This window comes from Cryptomeria japonica, chromosome 8, assembly GCF_030272615.1.
Source record: "Cryptomeria japonica chromosome 8, Sugi_1.0, whole genome shotgun sequence".
Lineage (NCBI taxonomy): Eukaryota > Viridiplantae > Streptophyta > Pinopsida > Cupressales > Cupressaceae > Cryptomeria > Cryptomeria japonica.
This window is the reverse complement of record NC_081412.1, coordinates 675,442,292-675,463,223: the sequence shown is the minus strand read 5'-3', so window position 1 is coordinate 675,463,223 and position 20,932 is coordinate 675,442,292.

Sequence of the window (20,932 nt, the reverse complement as noted above, 5' to 3'; positions counted from 1 at the left end):
TTACAAGTTAAATTTTTTTCTATAAAAATATTTAGCAATTTTTTGACAAAACAAACAACATTGATTTTAATTAGCTCTTATTTAAGTATTACCCCCCCAAAAATACTTTAATTCTTTCGTAATTAGATTATAATTTGTTTTACAAAAATAACATATTATGATCATAGGCAAACAAAATTAGTTAAATCTATTAATGAGATTCATATTGCAAAATCTAGTTGTAAGTAATTTCCCAAATTCTAGAATTCATTTAATCTCTAAAGGTGAGTAGTAATTATTAAATTGATTAATCATTAAGTAACTAAATTAGATCAAATTATTTATTAACTAAAAGGGTAAAGATGTTGGTAAAATAATTAGTCTTGGAAGTGTTTAGTAATAAATCAGAAAGCCTGAAATGAAGATGGCTCTGCGTGTGCGTGGGTGTCATGCTAGGGCCGACATGCCCTATCCTGTGTCCTGTGCTTTGCTTGCTTCGTTCCAAGGGGGGGTTTCTTGCTTGCTAGGGGTCAATTTTTGCTTTCTCGTGGTCGGGTTTTCTGGGCTGCCGCAGGGTTTTTTGCAACCCTTTTTTGTTTCTTCTGCTCTAGGTTGTCGTTGGGGTGTGTGGGGTTTTGGGGTTGGGTTTTCCGCCCCTCTTCTTTTTCTTCTTTTGGTATTTTCTCTAAATCCATGGAGAATAGAGGATTATCCTCTTCTCAGATGGTCTTTGGAGATCTAGATATGGCAGATTCATCTCTTTTGATGCATGCATGTGGAAAGGAACACATTGGTCATTCCCAATCAGGGGTAGGTGTTTCTTCTTCGAAATAGCCTTTTCGCATGAAAAAGGTGAATGGTTGTTTGGAGAGATCCCAAGATCATCCAGTTCTGGTTATTCAACCTGAGAAAATTTCAGAGGATGTTGAATATTGGTGCAATCATGCTCTCATATGCAAATTTATCAATCTTTGCCTCTCTATACCTATTTTAGAGTCTTGGGAACGCTGTGTCTAGAATCCTAAAGGAGACATGGAGCTACTTATGGCAGCTAATAACTATTTTCTAGTTATTTTTTCCAACCTGGCAGACAAGAACAAGGCTTTTGAGGGTGACCCTTATTTTTTCAACCAAGTGAGACTCTTTATCAAACTTTGACATAGTGGCTTTAATTTTGCTGAGTAATTTCCCTCTCATGTGCTCATGTGGATCCAATTGCCGAGGCTTCCATTGGAATTCTGGAGAGAAGATATTCTTCACTCAATCTCACTGCTTCTTGATAAACCCGTGGGTTCGGCTTCACAAACTCAAGATCGAAAGAATTTCCTATGCTTGTATATGTGTAGAAGTTGATTTAAATAATCCTTTGCCAGAATCTATGGAAATCTATTTGGGGACATCTTCTTGGATCCAACAGTTGGACTATGAGACCCTGACATTTAGATGCAGAATTTGTTATGAATATGGTCATTTACAGCGGAGATGTCCCAAAAATAAATCTTCTAAACTGGCTGTTTCTGATCCTCTTCACTCTGTTCTAGGGGAAGATAAGGGGAAAACCCTTATGCCTAATGGTCATGCTGATAAAGATGGCTTCATTCCTGTCAAACCTCGAAATAAAGACAAGGGAAAGAAGAGAACCTGGTTGGATAGGCAAAATGATGTCACCCTAAATAGGTTTGAGGTTCTAGAGGATTTGGTCCAAGAGGAAGGAGTTCCAATTGAAATGTCCTTGGGTGCCCAATTTCAGCATGAGGTGCTGGATGGGGATTCGAAGAAAGAGGGTAGGGCCATATCTTCGGAGAATTATTAGGATGTTCAAATGGTTATGGATTTGCCTTCCCATGTTCAGGACAACAGAGATCTTAGTGAGTCACAGGTCCCTGAAGGTGCAGTGTTCATGGAGTCTACTCCTCCTTCCACTATAGTGGCCTCAGGTTCAGTGAAGAGTAACAAAGCTCCACCTGTTTTAGGTTTGCAGTAGAAGATCCTCAAAAAGGGTTCTTTAGACAAACCTTTAAGGAGTGAACGAAAAATGGATTAGGAAAAGATTAAGCTTATTAGTGATACTTTGGTTGAGTCAGGGTCTGTGAAGCCCATTGATTCCCACTTCTTTCAACCACATAAATGATTGTGCTCTCATGGAATGTAAGGGGGTTGAACAACATCCCTAGACAAAAGGTTGTTCGCAGATTAATTGACTGAGAGTCTCCTGATGTTGTTTTTATTCAGGAAACCAAGCTTTCAGTGGATGGTTTGGTCAGTTGTTCTTTCTGTGTCTAGCCTCAGGGCCTTTGGTAGGGAGTGAGCTCTCATGGCAGTTCAAGGGGGGTTGCTTGCTTCCGGAACCCGAGGAAAGTTTCCCCTTTGTGGTGGTTTTCTAGCAGGTCTTCCATTTCTATGGTCTCTTCTAGCTTTGAGATTGGAGAAAGATGCCTCTTCTCTAATATTTATGCTCCTACTGATCTTGTGGGTAAGTCTCATCTTTGGGCTCACATCAATCTTGTTTGGGCTCGGGATCCTTTTCTCCCCTGGATTTTGGCTGGAGATTTAAATGTCAGTACTAGTTTGGAGGAAAAGCGAGGTGGGTTATTCAGGCTTGATCCTTCCTCAAATTTACTCAGAGATAATATTGGTCTCTTGAATCTCATTGATGTGAAGCCAATTAATGGTGTCTTTACATGAAATAATAGGAGGAGTGGTGTTGAGGCTATCTTTGAAAGGCTTGATAGACTTTTGGTTTCCTTCTTTTAGGTGCATGATAGGTGGTCCACCAGTTCAAAAATTGTTGATTGGAGGGGTTCTGATCATTGGCCTATTAAGCTTTCTATTACATCTTTTAGAACTTCCAAAAATCCCTCTTTCAAATTTCAATTGATATGGCTTCGTGATCAGTCATTGAGGGATCTTATGGTTGATTGGTGGTATGAAGGGGTGTCTGCCCACGGGATGGCTATGTACTCCTTTGGTAAGAGATTACAACATGTAAAATACAGGCTGAAGAGGTGGAATAAACAATGTTTTGGGACCTTGCATAGACACAAGATGACAGCTCAATCCAAGCTGGATGAGGTTATGTGTCAAATTAGGGATCAAGGGATGACTGTGGAGCTCAATATGGCCGAGTCCCTTGCTATAAAGGACTTAGAAGAGTGGAAGTTGAGTGAGGAGATTTTATGGAAACAAAAGTCTCATGTGGATTGGCTCCAAGAGGGTGATAGAAACACTATTTTTTTTTCATAATTCTCTTAAGGCTCGGAGGTATGGTAACTCTATTACCTCTCTCATTTCTTCAAAAGGGGTTCATCTTTCATCTAAAGAAGAAATTGCTATAGAAGCTATTAGATTTTTTTCTAATTTGTTTACCAAAGAGGATCCTGAAGCTATGGTAGAAGAGAGGGCCATCTTGAATTGTATTCCCCCTCTTGTCTTTGTTGAAATGAATGATGCTCTCTTGCACCCCATTTTGTCGTTTGAGCTTGAGGGGGTTGTGTTTCAAATCAAAAAAGGCAAGGCTCCTGGCCCTGGCGAGTTTCCTATTGATTTTTTTCAAGAATTTTGGGAGATTATAAAGTATGATCTTCTAGATGTGGCTCAAGAATCTCATACGAATAAACAAATGCTCAAATCTATGAATTCTACCTTCTTGGCTCTCATTCCTAAGAAGGAGAGGGCTAATAGCTTGGATCAGTACATGCCTATTGCTTTATGTAATGTTGTCTACAAGATAATCACTAAGTGATTGTTGAAGGACTCAAACCTCTCCTCTGCACTTTGGTTTCTAAGGAGCAAAGTGGTTTCATTGATGGAAGACAGATCCTTGATGGAGTTGTGATAGAAATGGAGGCTATTCATTCTATGGCTTCCTCTAAGGAGAAGGCTATGTTTATTAAACTTGACATGGCCAAAGCTTATGATAGGGTGAGTTGGGATTTCTTACAGAAGATCCTTTTGGATTTTGATTTTGGAGAAGAGTGGGTGAATTGGGTTCTTAGTTCTGTGACTTATACCTCTTTCTCAGTTCTTATTAATGGGGAACCCTCGAAATTGTTTAGCGCTTCCCAAGGGCTTCAACAAGGGGACCCTTTATCTCCCTATTTATTTATTCTCATGGCTGAAGGTCTTGGCAGATTTCTCACTTCCCAGGTGAGACATGGTCTTATTCAGGGCTGGAGTTGGACTAATCCTCTACCTCCCTACTCCCATCTTCAGTTTGTGGATGACACAGGTTTGATGAGCAGGGCCAGAATCAATGAGGCAGTGAATTTCAGGAGAGCTTTGGATATCTATTGCAAAGCCTCAAGTCAGAAAATTAATGAAGATAAATCATCCATATATTTTTTTAATACCCCTTGGCTTATTCAATATAGGATTGCTAGGATCCTCAGATTTCAGAAGGGGTCCCTTCCTTTGTTGTACCTCGAGATTCCTTTAGATTAGGAGGTTCAACGCGAAGATTTTTGGCAAGGAATTTTGGATAAATTTCGTTGTAAGGTTAATCATTGGACTTACAGGTGGTTATCCTCTGCTAGAAGAGTGATTCTTTTGAAGATTGTGGTGAAAGTACTTCCCATTTATAGGTGTTTTGTGTAGGCTCCCCCCTCCAGCTTTGTGAGAGAGTTCGATACTTTTTCCCGTCAATTTCTTTGGTTTGGTAATTTTCTTTCTTCTAAGTGGAGTTTAGTTAAATGGGACTTTGTTTGTAGACCGAGACATGCTGGGGGTCTTGGCCTTAGATCTATTGTTTGGTTAGCAAGGCCTTGGCGACTAAGTTGTATTGGAGGTGGTGTAACAGTTAGGATTAGGACTGGGCCAATATTTTAACCCACAAGTATCTCCCTGGTGCTAATGATCATGAGGTGCCTCGTCTTAGTTTAGTGGGTAGGGGCTCTTGTATCTGGGATACTCTTAAAAAAGGTAACCAACTTATTAAAGATAATCTTTTCTAGATTTGTAATAGAGGCTCTGAAGCTCTTTTTTGGCAGGACTCTTGGGATGGTCACCCCCCTATTCTATCTAGTTATCCACAACTTTAGCCTCTTTCCAACATTTTCACTAATGTTGGATGGGTTAAGGTGGAGAATTTTAAAACGGTTAGGCGCATTGGAAAGGTTGAGGTGACTTGTTGGAAGGATCCTCTTGAATGGCCCTTGGGTGGTTCAGATGAAGATCGTGTGGTGTTGGTTAATATCTTGGAGGGTAGGTTATGTAGTTCCCTCAAGGAGAGAGATATTTTGGCTTGGGGTCCTAATCCAAAAGGCAATTTTTTTGTTGCTAAAGGTTATGCTCAACTTGATAGGCAATTGCATGGCCTGACGGATGTTCCCTAGTGGAAGAAGGTTTGGAATAGCTTCTCTTGGCCGAAATGTAAATTCTTCTTATGGTTGGTTTCTCAAAGGAAATGCCTCACGTGGGAGAATCTCCGTAAGAGAGGCTTCTAGGGACCATCTATATGTTATCTTTGTATGCATAATGAGGAAGACTGCTCCCACTTGTTTTTTCTATGCCCTTTCTCTAGGGAGATTTGGCAAAAGTGGTGGGAGGCTTGGCAACATGCTTGTTTTCATTCTACCTCCTTAATTGAATTTTGGGATAACTTGGGTAGACCCCCAACAAAGACCTCTTTTCTTCAAGTGGCCTGGGCTATTGGGCCAGCTCTTATTATCTGGAATTTATGGCTTGAAATTAATCGGAGGGTCTTTTGTGATTCACATATAGGGAGTCCTTAGCTGTGGCAGAAGATAGTTAATAGGCTTCAGGAGACAATCTCGGCTAAGTGCAATTTGCCTGAAAAATGTTGATCCGAGTGATTATGCTATTGTAAGGAATCTACAATTCGAAAACATTAAAATGGATTGTGCTGCTGGAAATAGATCTCGACATGCAAAGAAATAGATAAGTAGAGATGGAAGGTGGATTCCCCCTTCTGTGGGAATCTTAAATTAATACAGATGTCTCTTCCCGTGGGAATCCTGGACATGCAAGTATTGGAGGTATAGGTAGAGGTGATGATGGTTGTGCATTTTTTTCTTCTTATTTATATTGGGCAACACTCTAACAATCTTATGGAGGCCCTAGCTATTAAGATTGCTATTGAGCGAGGTTGTTCTTTAGGATGGAGGAATATTATTTGTGAGTCGGATTCTCAGATTGTTGTGGACATGTTGAACAAACAAAATTTGAATGATGTGAGTTGGCAATTAGCTTTTGTGGTCAAACAGATTTTACAAATGTGTAATACATTGGAATTTGTCTCCTTTTGTCATATTCCTAGTGAGTAGAATAGAGTGGCTGATTGTTTGGCCAAGTGGGATTCAGAGCATGTTGATGGTTGGGATTTTAGTGGAAGGAATGGTCTACCTCTTGATTATCTTGAAACTTTAGACAGGTTAATTCTAGAAGATAGGATGATGCAACATCACCCAGTGGTATAGGATCAATTCCCCTTTTATATTTGTTTCATTTTCATTATCATTTTTGAGGCCCTTCGAGGCTCCGGATGAGCCTAGCTTTTGGTGTAATTCCAACGTCATCATTCTGAGGGCTTTTCAAAAAAATTATTATTGGAAATCAGACGGTCGGATCTATTGCTATGCTCACTGGACTTTGTAGTGGTGATGTTGGTGGTTCTTATAGGATCCTTTTAGTTTTTGTTGTTGTCTTGGTGGGCCTAAGGCTCGTTCTTTGTAATTCTATGATTTCTGAATAAATCTTTACCCCTTTTTTCAAAATAAATAAATAAATCAGAAAGCCTTTAAATATAATTCGTATTAATTTGTTTATATTCCAAAAGTTGATCAAAGAAATTAAAATTAGTTAGGTTATTAGTTGTAAAGAAATTAGTATAATTTATCATGAAATTATGATTGAAGTATTATTTGAATTAGTTTAGATGAATTAAATATTTTGATGATTATTTTTTATAAGTTAGTGACATTAACTAAGTTGATGATATGATTAGAAATCTTAAATATAAAATATAAACAATAAGGATTATTGGTAACTAGAAATGAATAAAAACCAAAGTATGAAACATTTGTTTAAAAACTCATAGATTCATCTAGTGCCTCTTAAAATTAAAAGAGAAATTCAGATGAGAAAACTCCTTTTTACATCTCAAATTAAATACTTGTCTTTTGTTGTAAATGATTAATGAAACTTAATTTGGAGGTTGAATAAAAGTTGATTTTGCTGATCTAGATTTTTGGATTCTTGTCTTAATCAAGCAAAATGAGTTTTCGAAAACGTGCTCCATGATCACTTAGAAAATTAATAATAATTTTTATGAAGTAATTTTAGGAATGAAGCATTAGCTCATTTCTAAGGATTTGAAACTGATAAGGTTATCCTTTGTTGGGAATATCTATAGATAAAGTTAAAGTTATTTCAAGTGAACGAATTAGTTAGTTCAACAATTATAATTTTGTAGAAGAATTTGGCATTATTCTAAGAGCAAGTATAAGTTGATTGATTATAAATAATTTTTAAGAAATGAAATAGATGAGTTTTATTTGCAAGTATTTAACTTTTACCATTTAAAAGTGTTTAACATGTACATATTTAGACACTATGTATTAGCTTGTTTTTAATTCATGTTAGTCTTATTTTCAAAACTTTATCTCGAGCAAGAAGCATTCCAAAAGTACCTAGATTCTTTACAAACCTTAATGACTAATGTTAGAAAAGTATATAGATTCACCTTTCAAGTGATTACTTAATATTCCTTTCAAACAATCTTATTCTTAGTACCAATTAGTTTTTCTGTTAAGCAAATAGAATTGTTTATATTTCATGAAAAGTTACCTTTCAAGAAGTTAGATTTAATAGTCTTTCCCTTTCAAGAAATAATAATTTTCAAGTAGTTGATTTGTTTATTTTCATTCTTAGGCAAATGTTCCTTTCAGTTACATAAGATCAAAATCTTAGTTTTAATTTTCAACAAATGATTCCTTACACGTAATAGTTTCATTTTCATAGTTATTTTAGAATAATGTTTTACTTAAGCTTTCATGAATTTATAGTTGAATTCTTAGTTAGATAAATAAACAAGAGGAGATGAAACCAAAAAATTAGTAGCTTTTGGTATCTATAGTGCCTTTGGGTCATGCTTACGAGTAAAGTCATTGTGTTGAACTACTGCACTTAATGCCTAAAAACAGATGCAACAACGACGTCTGTGGCATCATCCCTATAAATAGATGATGAGAAATAAGGATCATTTGGAAGTTAAAATTCTAAGGGGCGAGTAATTCTCTTGGATCAATAACCTAAAAAGATAAATTCTTAATGAACTAACATTCGTTCAGTTAAACTTTAGAAAATCCCATTAGGGTTTGGTTGTGTGTGATGAATTCGAAAATTATTTATCTTGATAAAAATTTCATAGATGATAATGGGCCATGGGTAACCCAACTCATAGGAAATATGACTTAGTTGTTTTAGGCCACAAGCAGAAGGCAAGCTTGAGCGTTAAAATCTTCCCTAGTAAATTTAAGAACTTTAATACATTAGTTGAGATGGGATCCCACACATCTAGAGCTATTGGGGGAATGAGAAAACTACCACTATTCTATGATACAAAATTTCTTGTTGGTCCTAGAACAGACATAGATACATGTGCTTGTGTTTGTGCTATGCTAGTCTATTTTCTCTTTATCAACTGATTGTTAATAGAGGTGGTAACAAAAGATGTGGATTTTGTGTAGATTGTGATCAAGTAATGGGTTCTTGGTTTATGCAACCTGACTTTTAATCAAGAACTAAAATCCATCCAAAAAATATATTAATCTCTAAAGTGGGCACCAAAGAAGCCATAGTCTGAAATTATCTCAAGCATAGGACTATGATCTACGAAACAACCTTCAAATTTTAAAAACTATCAAATCATTTGATTTTGGGGGGAAAACAAATTACAAAAGGCCCTTATGAAATAGTTAAACATTCATATCCCTCTACAAGAAGCATTTCAAGGCTTGTTGGATGTGATGTTCCTATTCTCTTAAAAAAATAGAAAATTTATTGAATCCCTATTACATTAACAAAAATCATTTTATGGGCTAGCTCATTTTGTAGTTGCAACAAAATTTTTGGATGCAACTAGAAATTTTTGGGGCTACTACTAATTACATACAAAAGTGGTTGGCATGCAACCTTCACCATTGATTACAACTACTGGTTACTCCTTAAATAGTAGCATGTGTTAAGTTGAAGTTATGAAAAAAAGAACCAATGGCATAGCTCCAAATAAATATCACATCCTTCCTCACTCGCCAGGAATGTTATGTTGCTACATGTCTTGCTATGCTTTTTCTTGTGGTGGTCCCAATAGTTGGCCACTTTGGTTCCTTCGACCAATAGCACAACATTATGATGTAAATTCTCTTCAATAGGCTCCTAGAACTCACACCCATGTGACAAGTGACACAATATGGAGTGACTTATTAAAAAGCTCTCTAAACTTTTACTTTTATAGAACAAGATCTAAGCTACCACTTAACTTGCTAGTACTACATGAAGGGAAGTCGAACATCTTTAATGAAGAAATGTGCACCAAGGTGACATGTGTCCCTCTTACAAAAGATACACCACTTAGCTAAAATAAAATAAAAGTTGACCACACCAAAAGAAAGTTACCACCTTGTTGAAATATTTGTATTATTTCTATCATTGTCTCAAGTGTGGACCTATAAAATGTGGATCTTTATAGATAGATAAATAAAAGATAAATAGAAAAAATGACAAATGATTTGATAAGGGATGTGATAAAATCCAAGATGCTCAAATATACAAGAAGGATATTACCAAAAAGGCTCAAGGAAGAAAAGAGAGTTGTGAGAGCTTGAGAATATTGTAGCAAGCTACAAAGAGAATTGTGCATGTGCAAGAGAGTTGTGTGAGGCAAGAGAACCCCAAGATCAAAGAGAGAGAGAGATTGTTTGCGTCAATGATATATGTTTCAAAAAGAAGATGATGGGAAAAGAATGGTCGATGATCCATTTTGAAATCATTCCAATTTCTTCCCTCTAACCTAGTGATTTGACATGTGGGAAACACTCAAGAATTCCTTTTGAACAATAAAATATCATGGGAAGCTAATTTTGTGCATGGATTTCCATGCTAGGTACTAATGTCTAGACAAATCACACTAAAAAATCATGGGAGATAAGAGAGACATAGAGTTACACAAAAGTGACACAAAATGGTAATTGTTGATAAGAAATCTTGAGCACCCTGAGGGGAAAAAGGTTGGTGCAAGGGTTGAAATGAATGTACACAAACACTAGGGGATTAAACACTAAAGTGGATACAAAAGTGTAGGTGAAAGTGCAAGCGTATGTAATTTTTGACCCTACACTAACATTTAATTTTATATAAGTAAGACCAATAGCATAATCAATAAGATAGTAATCAAATAAAAAAGTTCTTGGTGTAAATATACATTAAAGACCATAATTGATTAAAATGTAATATACAAATATTATGTATTTGTAATTTTTAAATGTTTATGTTATAGTACTTTGTAAAAATATAGATTTAGGGTATACAAGTACTAACTGTAATTACAAAATAAATTTACATTTGTTATCTCTTGTTATCTCTAATATTTAATCAAGTTGACTAGACATCTAACATATCTATAATAATGTTACAATACTTAAATATGGAGATGTTCTGATGATCTTCATTAAGGAGATTATATAATATTTTTAAATAAGAATTTCATTTTACATAATTCTTACATTAAAAAATCCTACTAAACATATTGTAATGGGTGAACTATTATTTCTACATTTTCTCCCTAAATAGTTTTTGAAGGCAACAACCACTCATTATAAGTAGGAGACCACTTCAAAACATGCATCAAAATATTCTTATAATTAATTCAAATACAAATGGCTATTGATCAATACCTTGATGAATCCTAGAGATTTCCTTTGCAAGACTTATGTTTTTTAAATTCTCAAAACTAGATCTTTGTTCAAAAGTTAGCCAAGATAAGCCCTTGACCATTTATTATATACAAAAATTTAGAGTATTTGATAAGCTCAAGGCTAATGGAAAGTCAACACTTATCCATAATACAAAGGGTGGGGGTACTTGTAAGATAAACATACAATTTTAGAGTTAAAATTGAGTTAAGCTAAATATTGTAAGGAGCATTACATCAAAAGGAATCCACAAAAGTAAGTTTATAACTTTTTGACCTAGAACATGAGTAAATATGAGATCACAACATTTTAACATCCACTAGAGATAATAACATATTAAATTTGGGACTAAGACACTAAGTCCATTAAGATATTTTCATTCTCACATTTATGCGTAAATTCTAGAATTAAGGAAATATAAAATATGAAAAAACAAGGGAAAAAAAAGTTAAAAACAAGTTAGATAAGAAAAGGCGGAAGAATTCAACAAAGTTAGTAGAAAAGGGAAGATAAAATAAATCTAGATATATGAAAAAATTTGCTCGAAATCATTGAAGAAAGATTCCAAGCATATATATAGCATATAACTTGATGCTTCTAACTACCATAATTTGTTTTCTATGACCTAAAAATAATATTTAGCATGTATTCAAATTATTTCTCTCCCTAATTTGAGTGATCATCCATACTTATTATTCGTAGTAAATACCTCTAAAAAACTTAGTTAACACCCTTCGAACTAACATGGTAAAAATTGCTATCGTGAATGTTGAATTTAAATCTATTTATAAACGTTAATGATCCAACCACTAACCTAGATCTACTAACTAATCCAACAAAAAATCAATAGAGAGCTACTATGCATACAAATAACATAAAACGAAACCAAATATATCTTCACGTACATAGTAGGCTTGTCTCCATTGTCCTCCTATCCTCCAAGATCTTGTATAGATGATGGTTGCTCTTAGTTATGTAGCACATGGAAAAGAGGTCATTAAAGAATGAAGTGTGGTTGCTTGATGATGTAAGACCATGCTACAAAAATGATGTGATGATGTATGGCTCTAGAAGGATTTTGGTAGAATGTAGGTACTCTCAATGATTGCTTGATTGATGTCCAAAATGGAAGAAATAATCCTCTTTTATAGAAATCTCAAAGAGAATCAAGGGCTTAGATTAAGAGGTTGAAAGATTAATGGCCATGATCACATAGTTAAAATAAAATCAATAAGATTAAGTGTTAGGTAAAGATGACGGGATGAGATTGAGTGATATGTGGGAGTGAATAAGATTAAGAGGTTATTTTGAAATGGAGGGCTAAGATTGAGGAGTAGGTAATTTAGAGAGACATGTTTTCATGTGGAGATAAGGAAAGAGAAAAGGTGGTTAAGAGGAATTTGACACTTGTCACATGACTGCAAATTTAGATTATGATCCATGTGAACAAGTTGGAGGGCTAGGATTATAAGAAAGGAGTAATGAATTAATTAAATAAACAAAAGTATTTATTTAATTAATAGAGGAAAAAGTTGGGGTTAAGATAATTAAATAAATAATAAATATTCATTTAATTTATCAAAGATTAATGAATTAATTAAATAAATAAACATATTTACTTAATTCAATAAATAATAAATATTTGTTTAATTAAGGACAATTTTAGGTGACTACAATTATTTCTAAAATGAGTTTGTATTTTCTATTATAGATCAAGATGTCTTAAACTTTCTTATGTAGAATCAAATAACCAAAGATAAATCAAATTCAGTTTTATGAAAGAATATTTATTTATTTTATATTATAGATATGCATATTATATAGATAGATGGATCTACCACATAGAGATGTGCTCAAATCAACCTTGTTGATGCTCTCATATACTTGCAACAATCAATCATGTCTATGTTAACAAAGTTTTATTAATGTAAAAAAAATGAAAAAATTGCTAATGAGTGTACAATCCCTATGAAGTTCTCTAATCATGGTCTTGGAATAGATTAAGGATTTCATTCTTGAAATTTATTTGCTATAGATCTTCTACCAATAGTAACTGTGCCTTCCATTGTTTTGCCAATTATTGGCTATTGGTTATACAACTACCAAAACTAAATAGTCAACTACAATAACAATATTTAACCAATGGTCTATAGTCATCAAATTGAATATTCAAGTGTTTTAAAATTCATATGATCACCTATAGGAAGGTGACTTGTTGGAGCCTTATAACTAGAGGTTTAAAAATATCCGGGCTATTAGGTCAATCAACATTAGAGGACAAAGAATGTTGAGGTGTATTTAAACTGTAGGAGAGGGAACAACTATTGTTGAGTCTTGATAGACTATGACACATATGCTATGCTCCTTCCCATCCTTATATAAATTGAATATACTAGGGTGTAGCTATATAATTCAGCATGATGAAAGATTCAAATTATTCCATTAACTAACTTGCTTTACAAATATTAGAAGAGGGACAAAATTTTGTTGAAGGTAATGATTTTAAAATATTCGACAAAGAAAGTCTATTGATTAACATTCATGAACATCCCTATTCTTCATCCTCCCATCCATTAACCTCCTTCCTCATCTTCATCATTAAAGCTTACAAGTATAGTTATCTCAAATAGAGGATAACTTGTTTGAAAAGAATATGCAATGACTAGACTTGATTTTCATGTAAGCTATTACTTTGAAATAAACTAATTTTTAAAAACCATAATAACCCTTAAAATTCTTCTTGTTCAATTCAATTAAGAATGATTGATTAGTTAAAATTAAAAGGGGAGATTCATATTAGGATAAAAGAATATGTTAACTGCTTAAACAGAGTTCAAGTGATAGAGAAGGTGTTAAGAAAATTTCAAGGTTTGTGCCACCACTTCAATGGCAGTATATTCATAGGAAAAGAGTAAATTGGAATGGAGAGTAAAGTATGTTGCCTGTTAGGAATGAACTGTTCAGACATTTAAGGAAGACATTATTGGGTATTTATTTAATAACATATAAAAGAGGGAAGACACTAGTTGGATTAGAAGTAAAAGGAATAAATGTCTGTCCATATCAGAAGATGTCTTGTAAATGTTAAATGCATCAACTTTTCTTTTAAGAGACAAAGCAATGTTGAAATCTTGAGGGCAGTACTGCAAATAGATTTCCTTAGAAAATTTAGCAGGTGTTTATGTATTTTTTGGTTTCTTAGTTCTAAACTTTTATAGCTTATAACAAAAATTGTATTAATTAAACCGTACCCTTTGGTGATGAAAGGGTGTGGCCATTTGTATGTTTAGTGTACCATTCTTGAAGAGAAGTTTTAATGTACGAGGTAGGGCATGATATTTATGTAGCAAATGGTAATCATAAAATTTCTCAAGTTCATCAACCAATAAGGTTATGGTGTAATTTTAAATGTGATTGACATATCCAATATGTGTTTATTTAGATATTTATATTAGATGTCCACGTTAAAAATTATTATGATCATATATATATAGAATGCAAGTTTTTATATTTAATTGATGTTGCTAACTTTTTAACCATTCATATTGTTAGTGTAAGGGTAAAAATTTCTCTAAAATTAATAGCAACAAAATTGCAATAAATAAACATTGGAATGATTAGTATATCTTAAGATGGATTTAATATCAAGTAAGAAATCAGGATTATAGGTTACTAATCATCATATAATTATAAAATAAATAAAATGAGAATTGTAGGATACATAGATTCAACATTACACAATAAATAAATGGGAAAAAAATTGAGATAACAATCTCATAAAATATCATTTTATTATAAAACATTTATATTATGTAGAACTTGGGTATACCACTTCTCCTTGCCTCCATGTTGCCAACCTTGTGCATAGTTATATAATTAACTATTCATATTCAAATTCCCACACTTCTCAAAGGGAGAATTTTTTCACATATAGAAAGGGTGGTAAAATACTTGAAGAATTATAAATTGCACCTATTCAAAACTATCATTTGTAAATAATTCACAATCAAATAGTGTATTATATTATTAATTATTTAGATGATATATTTTTGATAAAATATATATTATGCATTAAATTTTATGGTATTATATTAAAACTGTATATAAATGTTATAAGAATATATAACGTAAAGACCTTACTCTTTTGAGACAATCCATGAAATAATAGAACCTAGTTGGTAGATGTAGTTGACTAAATTTCTATTGTATGATTGATTTGTCATGTTTTAATAATGAATTGAGATATTCCATGGAAGCAATTATTGAAATGAGTATGACCTTTAGATTTAGCTCATGTAGAAAAAGAAGATAACTTTAGATAGATGTGACTTCTCAAATCTTTTGATTTTGCCCCAGAAAAGAAATCCCATACTTACTAGGATTACTCCAAGAGGGAGGAATTTTGATGAAATTTTCTCTCATGTTACCAAATCAACTTATATTCTAGATTTATACAAGTTTTATTGATGTTATTTGTGATTTTGAAGTATATCAAATTAATACAATAAACTATTTTCTTGCATGAGGATCTTGAAGAGAAATTTTATATGATATATTCATATATGTTTAAGGTAAAAGGAAAAGAACAGTGCAGAATTTAAAATAGTCATAGCATGGTTTGAAACAATTGCTTCATATGTGACATTGAAAGTTTGATTGTTTTTGTATTAAAGTTGTGCTATGTTAGAAGTGAAGAATAGCACTATGTTTACACTAATTGTATTTATGAGAAGGTTCTAATCAATATCTTGTATGTTGATGATATGTTGTTTACTGGTAATAATAACATTATGATTAGGGGGTTAAAACTCAACTTTATAGTTTGTTTGACATGAAGGATTCAGGAAAAAGAAAGTAATTTTGAGAAGTGAAATTTCTAGAAATTGAGTTCAAGGCTTAGTTAGAATAAATACGTTAATGATACTATTGAGCACACAATTATATTAAGAGGGCAGTGGATCAATATAATAGTCTTTTGTTTTTTCAATTTAACAATCCCAATAAAATAAATTGCAAAATATAATTCACATAAGATGCAACAATTATGTTACACAAGATTTACATGGAAAGCCTTCCGAGAGAAAACCATGACGTATTGCTTATATAGAATTTCTCTTACAAAACTTTGTAGACACCAACCTATTTTGGGAAGCTCCAACTTCCAAATGGACAAGTATTCTCCTCAAACTAGGTCTTCTTCAATGGATGACAAACTCTAAGAGTTAATTCATAAAATCTTGCTATACATAATTTTTCTCTCACATATTTGATACTCATAATCTGCTCATAACTTCTTCATGAACTTACTCACAAATCCTTCAAAAGTCTACTAATGAATCCTTCAAAAAGTTTTCTAAAAAATCCTTTATAATTTTTCTTATAAATCTTTCAATAGTCTTCTATATTTTCAGTAAGTTAAGTCAAATATTCTCTCCAATATGCTTATTTTTGCACTAGATCTACTCAAGATCTAGTATTATTCAAAATCACTTTTCTCTTTATTGTTTACTTTTCTAGACACAAGATTATCTCTTTTTATACCTCATTGTATGCCTTTATAAATGGAGGTGTTGAATCAAAGGAGGGATGGCTTATCACCAAAGGTGGCATCTCTTTGTCAACAATCCTTAACAAACTGAATGTTTGATCATTTCTCTTTATGCTAAGTGCTTCCCTTTTCTATATATTAATACAGACACTTTAACGTGGTCAGTTTTCTTTCATTATATTGATTCCTATATTTTTCTTTTTTAAAACTATGCCTGGTAAACTTTTTAATGTGACTGGTGATGCTGGCACGACATGTCCTTTGACTTCATGTGAAACACTTTTCACCCAGAGTTATGAATCGATGAGGCCACAAACAGGGGCCCTTGTTCCCACACTTCACTTGATCAAACTTGCAAACTCAATGGCCCAACGAAAGCACAAGGCATGTGAGTGCAATGGCCTAGTAGGGATTTGAATCTTGGTGGTCGTTTCACCAACAAAGTGTTTTAACCACAACACTACACGTTTGAAGACCATATTGATTCCTACATTAAGGAATAAGTTAACTAGCATTTAGTTTTTATTTTGATCCTCTCAAGGTGAGGCACTAGGCATCATGGTCAGCCTTTATAATATCTCTACTCATTATATTCAATGTTCCTTATTCTATCTACTACTTTTTAAACAGTCTTTATCCTAGCATTTAATTTGTTAACCCAAAATAAAGATTAATTCATATAATTTTAATTTAATCTTTGCAAGTGAGTGCTAGAATAGAGGGTTGACCATCATAATATATTTGCATTAACATTAGCATTAGATTTTCCTTGCAAAGGTGGTTGGCCAACAATCAACACATAATAAACTTGAATTTGTCTTGCATATATGTTAAGGTAAAGTCTTCTATTCTTACTAATCTAGCTCTTGATTATTGGGTTTTTTGTTTTTACATTTTATTTTACTGGGAATGCCTTAGGTATCACAGACAAAATACCTTTTCTTGATGGATTTGCAACTCAACCCACAAGACAACAAGCTATGTTGGCACATTGGGGCACATTCGGTTCTTCTAAATCACATGCTCTTCTTACAAAAGATCCACAAGCTTTACGTGGAAAAGGTAAGAAACAAAACAATAAGGATTCCAAGTGTAATGAGCAAGCTAAAGATTCACCTTTAAAAAGCACCAATAAGTCCACTTCCTCTTCAAAAGAGAAGTGGCTAAGAAGAAGTTGAAATGTGCATATTGCAAAAGGCCAAGACATAACGAGTATAGGTGTTACGATATGGAGATCAATGAAATAAACCATCTGCATTGGAAGCATCACATTTTGCTATCCTCATTAGTGTCTTCTTCTTCTTCTTCAACATCACAATCCACAACATCTTCATCAACACAATCAAAGACCATAGGAGTTGCAAATGGGATAGATAAATGAAAGGTAAAGCGCTCTTGGACACTACAAGTCTTAGTTAGAACCTTAGTTAGCAGGTTAGTCAAAAGAGATTGACAGAAGAGTATCTCTTCTACCAGTATCTCTTGATTGTGGATATATATATATATATATATATATATATATATATATATATATATCTTGTTTAATCAGAAACAAGATTGTATAGACATCCACAATCCAATATTTGAATGGATTGTGGATATATAATAACAATATCTATACAGAGGTGTATAGATAGTTAAAGCGCTCTTGGTCACTACAAGTCTTAGTTAGAACCTTAGTTAGCAGGTTAGTCAAAAGAGATTGACATAAGAGTATCTCTTTTGACAATATATGATACATGAAAAGGGTGGTCTATTTTATAGTAGGTTATGGCAATAAAAATATGACATTGTCAATCTCTTACCTTAGTATGACAAGTATATCTAATAGATACTCTTTTGTCAATCTCTTATGACTAACCTGCTAACTAAGGTTCTAACTAAGGAGGTTAGTCAAAAGAGATACTATTAGAAAGAGTATCTAATAGTGAAGAATGAAATGCAAGCCCTAACTATGAGGATGTCCAAGGAGATTGAAGATCGAAAGAAGAATGTAGAAAATTTTGATCGGAAGAGAAGACGGAAGCCATTGCGGGGTCGCGGAATAGCTCGACAGGAAGAGAAGAGGCATGGGAGCTCAACGTAAATGGGAAGAGGTCTTCCGCCATTGCTAAGTTTTTACACGAATTTTTTTATATTGAATGGCATCCAAAGTTTTATGTGATTTTCTATATTTTTTATGTGATTTGTCAGAAATATACAGAAATAAATATTAATGAGCGCTTTACCTTTCATTTATCTATTGATGATAACAAAGTGTAAAGCGCTCTTGGACACTACAAGTCTTATATATGGGAGACGGCTTGTTGATTGAGGATCATCTCATCATATGCCATCATTCAAGGGTTTGTTCTTTTCTTTGAGCCTCATAATTCACTAACATTTTGATGGATAAATAACATCACATATACGTGTGTTTGTGGAAAAAGATCCTATTAATAGGGGAGAAGGCACTTTAATGATGTACTTTGTGTTTCATCCCTTTCATCTAATCTCCTTTTTGCTTATCAAATTGCTCATAATGGACAAGGTAAAACAATTGAGTTCACTCTTAATTATATTTACATTAGGGACTTGGAAACTAGAGACAAATGGTTGATCATTCATCTCGTTTTTATTCAATTTCTCATTTTGCTCTTGATGATGATATTGTTCCTTTGACTAACATCCATGCTCTTTCATCAAGGGTGAATAATCTTTGTGTGGTATATTCATAATGGATGTAGTCCTTGGGGGTATCATTGAGTCCTTTATACATCATCTTTATTTGTTCTTCTTTTGGAGAAGAGTTTTGTCTCACTAGATTTTCTCATTTTCTTTGATTGTTTGAAGTACGCTAACAGAGGGAGTAGAGACTCCCTAGATCAGAAAAAGAACCACTTCAAAAGAAGGGCCAACGAGAGTATCAACAAGTTTATAAGGAGAGGCAACCAAATAGCCTCTAAATTCTGAAAATTTAGTATCAAACTCTTCTTAGCTGCTAATTAGAATCTATCAATAAAGATGGACATCAATTTCTACAAAATTAAGGAGAACTTTGAGAAAGGAAGCAAAAATCATATCTGTTTGTCAAACTAAACATGCAGCCCTAAGCTAACTCTTCTACTTGAGCACGACCCTTGCCTCTCGGTCGCCCCCTGCTTCTTCCGGACCCTCCCAATCTCCCTCTTCCTCTTCCTCTTCCTCTTCCTCTTCCTCTTCCTCTTCCAGTAGCAACCCGAGCTTCACGTTCTAGCTTTGGCAAAAGAATACCATTGAGCCTGGTGAAGTCTAAGAACTCATCCTCTCTATCTGCATTCTTTGGCTCATCACCCAATAGTCTCCATTCATGAAACCTGACTGCCATTGCAACGAAAGCCCTCTGATGCCTTAATGCAGGACCTTTGAGGTCAAGGAGAAATGGGTAGTAGTTAATGGTTTCTCCTGGAATGGAGAAAAGAATCTAGTCTCCCGGGCTGGGCATTCTAGTGCCAATGATGACACGATTTAGGACTGTATCCAAGCCCTCCAACATGTCTAGCAGTTGACAAAGGAGCTGCCCATGGACAGATAAAACCACTACAATCTTCAGCTACAATTTTGTAAAGATATACATGATCCAACTGGCTGGATGCCAGTGTCCAACAAGCCAAACCTGGAGCAACCACAAGTAATAAAGTTGAAAGAAAAAATCGTATTCTGAATTTAAATAGTGTAATGTCCCTACTAGTTAGAGATCACTATCCTACAAAACAAATTGTTAGAAAGACAACAAATATATAAATACAACTAATCTAATTTGCGATTAAACTTTAATTACTTAATTAACACTAATCTCAATTTTTATTTAATAAAAAAGATACGAATGTAGTACTGGAACATGTCCTTAGGCGGCTGTGAAGCTCGCCTTCTTGAAACCCATTTCGGTTCCAAGCCATCTAGGAAATCGAAGGTTAATTTGATTCCTGCCTTGGATGTAATTCCTTACACCCAAGCCATCCAAGAAATCGAAGGTTAATTCGATTCCGGTCTTGGGTGTAATTTCTCACACCCAAGTCATCCAAGGAATAACCCTATGTCAATTCCTTGCCTTGGATGATGCATCTCATCATCCAAGTCCTCAGAGGGGACCGACCAGATCTGTCTCTTCTTGGATGAACTTAGTCAACCAAGTCATCTATGCATATAAACATTCAGTATATACTGCCTACCAGGGATTGTCATAATCCCTCCATTAGGCTAAGGGAGTTTCCTCCCTATAGCCTCCATCATAGAATCACATTTATATAACATTTCCATAATTGATTATTACTTTCCATTTATATTTACATATTCCTAACTTGAAATTTATTCCATAACATATATTCAGAAACATGTCCATTATCAAATATTCACATTTATTAATTTATAAGCCTACTATTCATTGATATGTATTTCTTAACATACGTCTATACATATTCATTAATATCTGAAAAATCCTTCATTAACATGTCTTAGT